This window comes from Lissotriton vulgaris, chromosome 5, assembly GCF_964263255.1.
Source record: "Lissotriton vulgaris chromosome 5, aLisVul1.2, whole genome shotgun sequence".
Classification (NCBI taxonomy): Eukaryota; Metazoa; Chordata; class Amphibia; order Caudata; family Salamandridae; genus Lissotriton; species Lissotriton vulgaris.
The window spans coordinates 109,426,885-109,439,463 of NC_141693.1; the positions used below are offsets into that span (position 1 = coordinate 109,426,885).

The window sequence follows — 12,579 nt, forward strand, 5'->3', positions numbered from 1 at the left end:
ATATGTTGTCTGTACACAATAATACTAAAACCACCAGCCGGGGCATAAAACCGTTTAAATCCCCTAGCAGTACGCTGCAGAAGGAGCGAAGGTCCCAGTAAAATGTATAGCTTTGCGCATTGGGTGATGAATTAATAATACAGTAACATTTCCTTGTTAATAAACGCAGGGCATTTTTCATGAACTTGCATTTATTATAATTAGATCTGGCGTCTTTGAGTGCGATCCAAATACGACTCCATTTCCTGGCACCTTTGTCAAAATACCACCATTACGCATCACCGGGGGCTCCCGGAGAGAGCCGGAAGAGACCTAGTGATTTAAACAGGTGCCGTAAAATTGATCGGTGCTGCTGAACTTCCAGTCACACCAATTTTTCTCTGCCTCCAAGCAGCAAAGAGCCATTTGAGGATGTACTCTGGCAAAGGACAGCTGATGAATAGTTAAACAAAATGTTCTAATTCTATATAATGAAAGAGGGAGGGGGGCAAATTGATTTCTCTAAGTGCAAGAAACACTTTGTGTGTTCCTTGCTTTCAATTAGTCAAGGTTTCTGGTTCCACTACAAGAACAAAAGCAGGGACAGCACCAGAAAAGGCAACAGTCTTCCTTCCGCCTGGAGTGACGGTGGGGGGCAGGGAGCCCACGAGAACTCCAGGGAATGTATTATTTACTGTTTTGAGGGTGGTGAATGTCCCCCCCCCCACCCCAGCATGCCCCATGGAGAAGTGTTGTTTATACCCAGTCTAGCCACCATGACGGGCTCGGGGCAGAACGCCCACTAGTTTATTAGGGAGTGTCTTTATTTGCTGTCTGGGTGTGGGCAACAATTAAATATCTGTACTCCTCCCTCCCACCAGGCACAACCATCTTTCCTCCCTCAAGGGCGGACAAAGGAAATTTAACCCCAACCTATCTCGCATGGGGGGGGGGAGCAGAAAGTCCACTAGACACCAGGGTAAAAGATGAAAAGAAGGGATGAGGGTGGCCGATCCTAGGATGGTCCCGGCAGTCTTTCTGTCCTCAGTTGGGGTAGAATGAGACGTTTACCACAATTCTGTCCTCAGTGGATCAGAAAGCCCACTAGACAACAGAGATGTATTTTTAGGGAAAAAATAAAGGATGTGGGGATGCTGCATTGGTACTGGACCAACCACCGATCCCTACAGTCTTTCTGCCCACCCGGGCCACAGAGCAACCCAATCCCCATGGGATGCAAGAGGAAATTTGGATTCATTTGTGTGCAGTTTTGACATGTGGACTGGCAGAGTGGGGTGAATCCACATTTTTGATATGCCGAATGGCTGCACTGTTCGGACTCTGCCACCACAGATATCCAGGTAGTCCAGGGTGGTGTAGCTTACATGGATCTCATTTTAGCTTTTTGCCAAGAATGCCCTGTAGACGCCAAACTTTGTATAAAAGCACACATTTTACCCACATTTCTGTGAGGTACGCTTCCGGCATCTTTACGGATCCACACAATTCTACCACCCAACATTCCCACACCTCTCCCAATAAACATGGTAGCCCACTTGTGTGAGATGACCCTCCACCCCTGCAGTGGCTCCTGTCAACTGTGAAATCTGGATGAGGGAGGGACAGAAGTCTTCTGCAGGTAAGACTGACATTTGTCAATCACCACAGAAAATCCTGAACCGTTTCTTGCTAGATGTGGATGGAGTTGGAGAGGCAGCCCTGGTGCTGGGCCCACTAAAACCAGATGTTGCTTAGCAAGGCATGCACGTTTCTATCTTGTTTTCAGGAGAAGATGTAGGACAGAACCACGCGACTTAACGCAGTCTTAACCACGCGTTAGTATATACAATGTATCTCTTTACCACAAAAAATGTTACCATGCATATACCTTTACCATGCATGCCTTTACAAAGCAAAAGTATTTTGCAGGTAAGTATGAAGCCTTTTTATATTCAACCACATCACAGGTCATGCGATCAAGACCTCAGTGTGGTCGAAACGCATTATACTTTGTTTTTCCGCCAAATAAATATCGACTGAGGTGGCTTGTTTTTCCAGTGTGAATTTGAACTGGTGGTTCGTTGATGCAATTGCTAGCAGTGACACCTGCATACGAGCCCCAATATATATATATATATATATATATACCCCTACCCTCAACCTTACCCATCCTAAACCCTAAAAATACCCTTGTCACCCAAGTACCCTTACCCGCCCTAAACCCCCCAAATAACCCTACCCACCCTAAAAATACCATTGTCACCCAAGTACCCTTACTCACCCTAAACCCTAAAAATACCATAGCCACCCAAATACCCCTACCCACTCTAATCATAGCCTTGCACTAATATATGTAGACATGCGTGGTAAAGTTATATGCATGGTAAAATTTTGATTGGTAAAGACATGCATTGTAAAGACTTGTGAGAAGTTAGCCTGGCATACGATGTCCACTATTCTAGTGGGCACCTTGCACCAGTCTAAACGACCCTTATTGATGGTTGTAAAGTCAACCTTATAGACAAGCTATCCTAGTGGTAGCATGGACCAGCAGTCTTAGGCTTAACTCCAAAGAGCATGTAAAGCTGTTTGTTTTACCAATTATAATCCCTTGAATACCAAATGAAAGGACACCACACAAGGTATATATCATATGTGTATTTCTAACACAACCCCCCTGACTTCTTTATGAGGTCAGAGATCGAAGTACATCCCAAGTTACTCAATTAGCATACGATAAGTTGCACAAATACAGTTTTGCCCTAGGGGCCTCACAAACCATATACTAAGTAAGTGGTATAAGAACCACTTCAGAGGAGAATGAATGGGCCTAGGGAATCGCTGGGGCTACACTAGACAACCAAAGGTTAGGAAGTAGGAGACCCACGGAAGACGCGTGCAGTGTCTAAACACAGTCGCGAGTTACCATTGACTTATAATGGAGCAGGAAGAAGTTGCAAAGTTACTGATTAAGGACACTTCCAGGTGGACTACGGTGAAACCCCTTTTAACTAGGACACTTGAAGAGTCAATACCCATGGGAGCACCGGAGTACTCGAGTTACCTCACCCAGGGAAGCCAGGTGCATAGGTGTCTTTTCGTGTCCGGTTTCGTCGATGCTTACAATGGAGATCTGCAAAAGAAGCGCTGCAGGCGGCCAGTGGAAGAGTGTCTGGGTGGATCCAAGAGTGGATCGAAGAAGTGAAGAACCTGAAAGCAGAGGGGACAGATTCCGGGTCACTAGCCAATGACCAGGAAGGAACCAGGCGATGTCGCGATGATCTCAGGTGAGGAGGTGAAGCTTGTCTCTGCAGCCACGAAGACCAGGAGGCGTCGACGACGACCAGGAGCTGGATTCGAGCTGTCCCACAAAGGATCTAGTTAACTACGGAGTCGGTCTCCGGATTGGACCCAACAAGCCTTGGCAACCGCAATCCACGCAGGAAGTGAAGATTGGCTTCAGTTCAGACCAGCAAGGTCTGGGGAGCTTCTCCATTGTAGGGAAGCAGGAGCAAGCCTGAGGCAACCAGGCCAGTGGTGTAAATTCAAAAGGAAGTCTTCGGAGGGCTAACTAGCCAGTGGGCTAGCAACCGGGAAAACGCGTTGAGCTGAAATGCAAGAGCAGGCCCCACGCGGCACTCGTGGAGTGTGGAGGGCTAAGCTTTGGTGCAAATGGCCCTCGGGTCTGGGGCTACTCATACCCCAATGCACAATTGCGAGGGTACCTCGGGAGTCGAGCAGTTAGTAAAATGCAGGAAGTCCATGGTGTCTGGTCCCACGTCTCTCGTGTCTGCCACGGGTCTCAGCTTTGCTGTGGATGTGGGTCAGAGTCGGAGAAGTCTGGAAGTCCAGTTCCTGAGTCACTGAGTCTTCGGGTTCCGGCAGGAGCTTCAACAAAGCAAACCGGCAAGTTTCTGGTGGTGCTTGTTTGCACAGGGTGGTCACTCTTTGACCACAAGGGAGATGTCTTCAGTCTTCTAGTCAATATAGAATGTCGAAGGTCCAAGAGTTTTGTTTCAGAGTTTCAGTCCAGGATAATCTAAAGTCTCTAGACACAGCTCCTATCTTTATACTGATTTTAGGGGCTGGATTACCTGCTAGGTCCCTCCTATGGGTGGACCTGGGAAGGGGGTGGTTAGACCCCTTTCCCATTGTCCAGTTTCGTGCCAGAGCGGGGCTGGAGTGCCCCAGCAACTGGTTTGAACTGGGCTATGCATGGAGCACCTTGTGTGCCTCAGGCAGTGTCTGGAAAAGCATCTTTGTAAATGTAAATGTAAATTGATACTTGTATAGCGCACTACTCACCCGCAAGGGTCTCAAGGCGCTTGTACGAATACCGCTGTGGAACCCATCCTGGCTTTCCCTGTGAGGTGTCCACTCCTGGTGGAGGCCAGGCATCCTTAGCGTTGTGGGGGCCGTTGTGGAGATTAAGCAAGCTATTGCCCAGAGTTGCAGAGTGGGACTCCATGATTGGAATAGGCACCTAGGCGAGAATGATCAGGTCCGTGGAATTTTTGAGCCCAAGACCCGCCGAGGCGGGGACTTGAACTCTGGTCCCGGGCTAGAACTCGGCATCAGGGTCTGCCGCTCTAACCATTGAGCCACTCTTTCCATTCAACCCACCCTGCCCCAATACACTACAGGCTAGCACCTCCCCTGACAGGAAACCTATTGTCCAGGCCTCCCTTGCCGGAGTTTCGTCCAGCAGCAGGAGGTCAGACTCGTGTCTGTGGCAGCAGCATCCATTTTGTGATGCTGAGGCTCTGTTTAACTTTAACCGGTTAAAGCAGTAACTACATGTCTTCTCCTTCTAGAAGGGTGGAATGCTACCCCCCACCGCCAGGACTGGCGGGTGGGTGGGGGTGGGGGGGTTGTATTCCAAAGTGTTTGACACATTGCACGACATATTTTGATAAAGCCAAACCAAAGTTAGAATTAACCGCGAGGATTATAATGCACTTAAGAGTATATGGTATGGCTATATCATAGAACAGCTATAAGGAGATGGTTCCGAAAGCTGCAGAGGGGCTCGGCTCATGCTAGGGCACCCTCTCACATAAAACCAAGCACTCTGCCTCCAGGATTGTTAAGGCCTGCCATAGGAGTGACTTATAGGTTACTATGTGTCTATATATAAGGTAGATATAGTATATCTATGTAAGGGGCGCTTACGCCACCTTACCCAAGCTGAGTGATTAGCCTGTGGTGTCAGTTTGGATGGCCTGCCAGGGGTGACATAATACATGCTGCAGCCCCTGGTAGGCCTTGGATGCACCTATGCCCTGGGTACCTATGGTACACTATACAAGGGGTCTGGAAAAGTTGACCCAATACCCAATCAGGTATGTACCTAAAGTACATGGAGTCCATTCCTACAAGACTAATGCATGGTAAAAGTAATGTATTGTAACAGTCTTTGTGAAGGCGATTTCCTTCAGAACTAGGAAGATACACGAGGCAAGTATCCCAAGAAGCCTTCGCGCAATCCTCACCTCAGAACCAGGATTAAGCCCAAAACATCAGGATCATATCCTTAAAGTCGTGGACAGAAAGCGGTGGTGGAAATGCGTTGGAATACACCATATCCAGGACAGCCCCAGAAAAGAAATTCTCTGCATGGGGCACTGGTGGGACTTCGGCTATTTGGTAAAAATCCTTAAAGATGTCAGGAATACATAGTTGACTGGAGGTGGTCTATGATGGACTACGGCAAGGCCGCCATAGTACAGGAGCACATGTATCCCCAAACTGCGAAAGTTAGCAACGATGACTGCTATCACTTTTTCAGTCTGCAGGATGAGTATATGTACAACACGGCTCAAGTCCAGGAACGCACCACAGTCTCCGGGGTCCAGAGCAGAAACTGGGACAGATGCAGCATCCTGAATTTTTCTTTCTGCAGAAAGGTCTTCAGTGGCTGGAGGTCCAATATAAGACTGAGACCTCCATTTTTCTTTGGTACAAGGAAGCAGCATGAATAGCACCCTTTTATCTCACAAGCTAGCACCCGCTTCATTGCACAATTGGTCTGCAGAAGGTTGACCTTCATGCAGCATGATTGTGGCATGAGAGACAGGCTGATTTAGGCGTAAAATGAACCAGGGAATAAATGAAAGGCAAGGCAAAGCCCATTTGAAACATCGGTAACACCCAGCTTTGTGATGTGACAGTTGTCCAATGAGGGAGGAAATGCTCTGCCCTGCCTCCTACCAACCAAGCATTAACCTGCAATGACAAGTTAATCAGAGGAGTAACAAAAAGAGGAGAGCTGCCCCTTCGGGTGTCAATAGCCTCGGCTACTACCAAGATCTATGCCTGCATTACGGATGTTGGATCTGGCCCTTTTTGCAGGTTTATCCCTAAACATTTTGCCTTCCTCCTGTATTTTTACAGATCGTACGCTTTAGGACTCTGGGCACTTAATCACAGCTATTCAGTGTTAAAGTGCATGTGCTCTCTCCTTTAAACTTGTTACGATTGGCTTACACCCGTTTAGCATATTTAATTTACCTGCAAGTCTCCCGTACAATGGTATCCCATATACTCAGGGCCTGTATATTAAATGCTACTAGTGGGCTTGCAGCTCAGCTTGTGCCACCCATAGAAGTAGCCTTTCAAACCCGTCTCAGACCTGCCACTGCAGGACCTGCATGTTCAGATAACTGCCACATTGACTTGGTATTTAAAGCCACTTGCCAAGCCTGACACTACCCTTCTACTACATATAGGCCACCCCTAAGGTAGGCACTAGGTAGCCCTGTGGCCAAGATGTTGTGTTGGTAAAAGGTGGGACAAGTGCCATTATTGTGTGGCATGTCCTGGTAGTGACAAACACCATATTTCGATGTTCACTACTGTGACTGCTGCTCCTCTCATAGGTTAGCATTAGGAATTCCCTTATATATCTGTTAGTGGTCATTTCTGAACTGAAAGGAGAATGAGTAGTGTTGCCATGTTTGAAATAGTGGTGATGAATCCTGCTTGTTGGTGTTTTTTTCTTTACTACTGTAGAAATTACACTTTTAGAAAGAGGTCATATCTAAGTGCTTGACTCTTTGTGCCTAGCAGCCCGACTCCAATCCACATCTGGGGAAGAGTGACAGCTAGGCTTTGTGCATACTTTCCAGACCACCATCACACAGGGAGTTTGGGGCGTAACAGTTACATCTGCATACTGAATGGTCATCCTGGCCTGGGAGAGGAGGAGGCGGGGCACACTTACATTTGTATAGGCTGTATCCTGCCCTCACACAGAGGGCTTGTTTACCCCCTTCTGATGTCTGGAGTCAGGGTTGGGGTTGAAAAGGGGTGTTGTGCACTAAGGTCCTTTAGAAGTTACCTTCACATTAAAGACATTTTGAATACAGGGGCTCAGACCCCATGCTTTTAGACACTGCGTGGGGCTTGTAAACAGACGCTGCTGTCTCTACTTGCTGCACATTACCAGGAACTACTGTGATGCCAGGAGGGACCGCCATTGGGACAGGGTGCTTGTAGTGCTGGCCTGCCTGCCTGCTAGGCTGCTGGAGAGAATGTCACCTCGCAAATAGCTTCTTTGTGCTGGCCTGCTGCCAGTGAACTGCTTGTGCCCCCAGTGCTGCTCAGGGAAGGGTTGGCTTGCCCCTCACTGTTCCTGTGGGATCTAGTTGGATTACCCTCAGCAAAGGACCTACCAACATGGTCAACAACCTGTTTTAAAATGTGCAGCACCGCCAGAGTGCTGTGGGCGCAGCGTGCTGCATAGATCCCCATGACCACTGCCGCTGCCACCAGAGCAGACCCACCAGGGCCCCATCCACACCACATGCTGGAGAGAAGGTATTCCCCTGATCAGAAGCTAGCACGCCGACTCACGGATCCTTTGGTAATTCCCAGACTACTGAGGCCGCCTCAACGAGATGAAGGAAGCCCAGTATGGTCCGTCTGTTCCCCAATGAGTCAGCAGGCAAGAAGAGGTACTCTGGGGCTAAGCTGGAGGTGCAGTCACCCCACTCTGTAGTATAGGCTGCTAAGCCTCCTTTTTCAGTATTGTGGTTGTTAAGAATGGACTTAAGTTATTGTTTGTGTTGGTTAATGTGAAAGCAAAAATAGGTTCAATCGAGATCTTTGCTTTGTTTAGTGTGTGCGAATTGAAACGACCTTACCACTCTTTGTGGGGATACATTATTTGTGTTTCCTTTGCATGGCTTGACCAGCTGTTTTAAAAGTATTGTTAGCCAGGTACATGACTATAATACTATATTGTGCACTTCAAGGTGTTGTACGGTGAAGCTAACTTCATGTGAATGCTGTAGACTTTTGTGGGGAGTAAAGATGTTACTGTAGGCCTACTATGTAGCTTTGATGTTGTTTTGCAATGTGAGGGTACCATGGTCCTAGTATGAATCTGTCATTTTGTTTTCTTGGGAAACCCACAATTAAGAGAATGAAGCAAGAACTTGCTAGGGGATAAGAGCATTCATGGAGATTGGGGAGGTATGTTAAGGTGCCCAATAAACCCAAATTCAATGTTCATCGCCGATGTCCCTAGCCTTAGAATAACACTACTATCTCCAGTCCCCTCACAAATAGCAATGCTGCAAGAACTAGACACCGGTATTTGAGTATTCCCAGGGTTATGCGATCCGCACATCAACAACTACACATGGTGCATCGATGTCAAAACAAAGGGGCAACAGAGCTATGAAAAAAGACAAGTAATGCCTAGAACATACAACACAATTGGTAGGTAAATGATTTATGTGAAGCATGTGACTGAGGCTTTGGAACTACATACAGGATTGTGTAGAGAAGATGGAACCATGTAGTGTCTTTGTGACAAATGAAGATCAGGATGAGCAACTGGATGGACCTCTCTGTTCTAAGATCTGACAGGCATTGCTTAGACGTCAGAGTATACAGAGTGGGAAGAGGACAAGTTCACTCAGTCCATTTACTCTGGCCATTTTTCTACTGTTGTAGGACCTGCAGGAACTTCTCGGGCCTCATTTAAAGTTTGGCAGTGCAGCAGCTCAGACACAAATTGGCAGATTTTCCTCCCAGCCAAGTCATGGTTTCCCACCTCATTTAGAAATGGGGGAAGGGGGGCGGAGCTTGCTGGCGTCCATGAAAGACGTGTGAGAGCTGAGCTCCTCGCCTGAGCCCCTTTAATATTCGTCAAAGATATCCTTTTTGGCGCCTCACTGGCCCTAGCAGGGGCAGATTTTGCTTCTACGATCCCTGGAGCTGCTGGGGGCACCTTCCCGGGTCGAAATCGGTGGTGGCATCGATTAACAGGCTGGCGGAGTTTGGCGTGGCAGACCAGGCCGCAATCCGCGGACTATCCTTGGACTATCCTACGCTACGTGCGGCGTGAGGTCCCTGTGTGGTCCCGGACTGCCGGACTGCCTTCTATCCTGTGCTTCTTCTGGACTGGTTCACACCGGTGCTTTCACCATTGATCACTGTCGTACCGCCCCTACGTGTGTGTCTACTGCGACTCATCGGCGGAGGCATGGGGCACTCCGGTGTGACCCGAGAACCAGACGGCGGGAAACTGCACCCTACGAACGCCGGTTGGCGGGCGACACTGCTACTCTAGTCTGCTTGGGGACTGGAAAGACACTGGTACCGGGACGTGTTCTTTGGAGTGTACTGGCGCTTCTCGGCACCCGGCGGTGTGACCTGCAACGTGGTGAGAGTCTGGAGGTTGGGATCGTCCCCCTAATCTAGCCTGTACCACGCGGCCCGCGGCCGCCATTTTTGGCCTCCATTCTTTGCTACGCACCGGACTGCTTCACGGAGTTCGCCTTCCCGTCGCCCCCCCTGCATTGAGCCGCCTCTTGCTCTTTGCTTAGTCAACACACTGTGAGCACCGCCATGGGAAAGGGCGACAGAAACCAGCCGAAGCTCACGTTCGAACAACGGAGACCAAGGGGCGCGGAGGGGACTCCCCCGGAAACCTCGTCGCAGACGGCTGATAGCTCGCTCTGCGCGGACATTCGAGAAATGCTCTGTACCATGGAGAAAGGTCTGCAGGAGAGTATGTCCGCGATTGGCACAAAAATTGACGCCTTATCATTCAGAATGGACCGGATGTCTGAGAGGGTGGACAAACATGCGGAGAGGTTGGATATGGCGGAGCGTAGGCTGACGGAGGCGGAGGAAGCCCAGACGGAGTGGGGTAAGGACCGTAAGCAATTCGGCCGTCTCCTCCAGGTCATACAGGACAAAACGGAGGACCTGGAGGCGCGTTCACGGCGCTCCAACTTCCGCATCACAGGGGTGGCGGAATCCACCAACACTGGAAAGATGGAACTATTCGTTGAGAAGTTGCTTCACACGTTGCTGGGGGAGGACGTCTTCTCCCCCATGTTTATCGTTGAGAGGGCCCATCGCACCCTGGGTCCCAAGCCGCAGCCCGGCCTCCCACCGAGGCCAATCATTGCCAAACTTTTGAATTACAGGGACCGCGATCTGGCTCTACGGCTGGCGAGGGAGAAAGGGGAATTATAGTTTGAAGGTATGAACATTTCCCTCTATCCTGACTTCACGGCGAGGGTACAAGAGGAACGGAAACGCTTCGCCCCCTATAAGAAACAGATGAGAGATATGGGGCTGGACTATGCCATGTTGTACCCGGCGAGACTCCGGATCAACAAACGGGGACACTCGCACTTTTTCACCGACCCAGCGGACCTAAAAAAGTCGCTTAAGGAATGGGCCAAGGAACAGCGCAACAGCCCGAGGGGTCAACGTACAGATGAGGAGGAGGCTGTGTCTTTGGATGGTCAGGGCTGATCTGTCCCTCGTCACAGAGCCAGGTTTGGCTACGTCATCGTGAATGTTTGTGTTGCATTACAGAACCCGATGTGCCTTTTCTTTGCCTTCATTTTTTTTTGAACAACGATTGATGAGCCCGGAGTGGTGCCACTGAGCGGGGCTCTGACTTCTACTGCTGTACTTCTGTTTTTGGGGGGGGTGCTCCCTGTAGAACGTTGGGACTGGTTATCCACCACTCTACTTGCTTTCCTGCTGGAGCTTAGGTGGGGTGTCGATAGCAGTGGGGGTGGGGCGGGGAGCGACGACTGTATTTGGTCCTTGTTAGAGAATATTATTGTCTAGCTAGAACCTCTGCCCCTGCGCTTTCGGCTTTTTGACTCTCTAGGGGGTCTTGGGTTTGTAGTGGGTTGTTTCGGGTGGGTCCGGGGTGGGTAGTGCCATGCTCTGTCTGACCGGGTTGGGGTTGGTCGGCTGTGGGTGGGTAGTTGTTGGCTATGCTCTTGTGCTGCTGCTGATATGTTGTATGGGGTTCGGGGTCTGTTGGGTGGGGGGTCTGTTTTTGCTGACTACTGCACTGTGTCTGATGCTTCGTCTGCTCTGCCATACTATTTTCTCTAACCTGCTATGTCGACCACTGAGTCTCTAGGCACAGAGAGCGCCCTAGGCTCTCTGCGATTGCTATCATGGAACGTAAGAGGGCTTAACGATTTCCGCAAACTCAGGAAGGTCTTAGCGTACTTGCAGCGCCACCGAATTGACCTTGCTTTGCTGCAGGAAACACATCTGCCGCTTTCCAGTCCTATGTTGCAGATGAGGGGTCTTGGTCCCGCTTGTGTTGCTGCGGGGTTCACCACGCATGCTAGGGGGGTGCTCACCTGGGCTAATCCCAAATCCCAATTGTCGCTGACACGGGTGGCGGTGGACCCGGAAGGGAGGTATGTGGTTGCACGTTGTGTTGGGAAGGATCATGATCTCTTGCTGGTGAATGTGTATGGCCCCAACTACGATTCCCCAGATTTCTATTCTTCGCTGGCCGACAGCTGCAGGCAGTTTGCGGGCTCTAGAATGTTGTGGGGGGGGGACTTTAACTTGGTGTTGAACCCAGAACTGGACAGATCTGCGGGCCCCCCTAGATCCCCTGCTGCTTCGGCGTTGCTTCTATTGTCGGAATGTGTGAAACTTGACTTGCTTGATGTGTGGCGTCAGACACTCGGGGCGAGGTGGGTTCACTCATTACTCGGCCTACCACAACCTCCATACGCGCATAGATTACTGGTTTGTTTCCCGCTCCCTGCGGTGAAGGGGTGTACGGTGCTGCCGCGCACGCTGTCTGATCATTCGCCCTTACTCTTATTGCTGGTGGCTCCTCCTAGGAGGATTCCCCCGTTCACCTGGAGGTTCCCCCCGTATTCCCTCCTAGACGAGGTTTTCAGAGGGGAACTGGCCGAAGACATAGAGGCCTATTTCGCAACCAATGTGGGTTCGGTAGACAGCGTTCAAGTGCTTTGGGATGCGTTCAAGGTATACATCAGAGGGATGACTATGGCAAAGCATTCTGGGGTGCTCAGGGCTATCAGGCGTCGCCTGCAACTGCTTGAAACACAGCTCACTGACCTGGAGCGGCAGGCAGTGGACTCGGGTGCTGCCACTGATGCAATCACACTTAAGCCCCTGCTAGAGGAATTTCAGGAGGAGGCGGATAGGGAAATTAAACATATGGGCAAATATGCGACAGCACGGGTTTATGGGGAACGGGAGCGGCCTGGTGCGCTCCTGGCTAAACTGATGCGCAACAGCAGGCCCCCATTGGTCATTGAGGAGTTGGTGACGGCTGCTGGG

The 12,579-nt window shown here is 49.9% G+C and overlaps 1 protein-coding gene across 6 annotated transcripts in view; it reads right to left on the reverse strand.

Moving 5' to 3' along the window:
- Positions 1–12,579, reverse strand: part of NACC2 (NACC family member 2) — a 388,129-nt gene that overhangs the window by 17,046 nt on the left and 358,504 nt on the right. The gene's annotated exons all lie outside the window — the stretch shown is intronic.